Below are 595 nucleotides of genomic sequence, written 5' to 3'. Positions count from 1 at the left end.
GAGAGAGAGAGAGAGAGAGAGAGAGAGAGAGAGAGAGAGAGAGAGAGAGAGAGAGAGAGGGCAGCGAGAGGAGAGTGAGTGTGAAAGAGAGAGAAACAATTATAAACATTTGGAACCTCCCACCTGCATTTTTCTGTCAGTTGCACCAGTGTGAAACCCCAAGTCCTTACATAGGGCTCATTCCCTCATTGAGTGTCACCATAGTTACATCTACAGTTTGTTGAGGGCCTGGCATATGGCTTCGGAGGTACTTTTTCTGACTCTGCTTTTGAATTCTGTTAACAATGTGGTCATTACTGTGTTTTTCTTTTCTTCTTTTGTTAATCTTACACCACCTATTTTCTAAAAACTCTTCCAGTTTTCTCCAGCGATGGGCGAAACCCTAAAACATAAATTTATGTTGGTGTTCTCAAAGAAAGTCTTGCATAAAAATTAGGATCATGTACGATCTCGACGGCAACATATTTCGGTAGCAAGAAACGGGATCAAAATGAAAAGAGCAGAATGAAAAAAACGATCACTATATAAAAAGTGGGCCAGACTTTATTGTTTCCAGTTGTGTTTGTTGTATGCCGATGCCATTTTATTTTCATCT

At 40.2% G+C, this 595-nt stretch overlaps 1 long non-coding RNA gene across 1 annotated transcript in view; it reads right to left on the bottom strand.

The window, feature by feature from the left end:
- LOC106883092 (uncharacterized) overlaps positions 1–381 on the bottom strand; it is an 18,543-nt gene extending 18,162 nt beyond the window's left edge. Inside the window, exon 1 of the long non-coding RNA XR_001411068.2 lies at positions 124–381. This is a non-coding gene — a long non-coding RNA (uncharacterized LOC106883092). The remainder of the gene's footprint in view (positions 1–123) is intronic.
- Positions 382–595: the final 214 nt, after the last annotated feature.

Source organism: Octopus bimaculoides, chromosome 11 (genome assembly GCF_001194135.2).
Source record: "Octopus bimaculoides isolate UCB-OBI-ISO-001 chromosome 11, ASM119413v2, whole genome shotgun sequence".
NCBI classification, from domain to species: Eukaryota; Metazoa; Mollusca; class Cephalopoda; order Octopoda; family Octopodidae; genus Octopus; species Octopus bimaculoides.
Note: the sequence above shows the minus strand (reverse complement) of the source record. Positions and strands in the feature narration are given on the sequence as shown.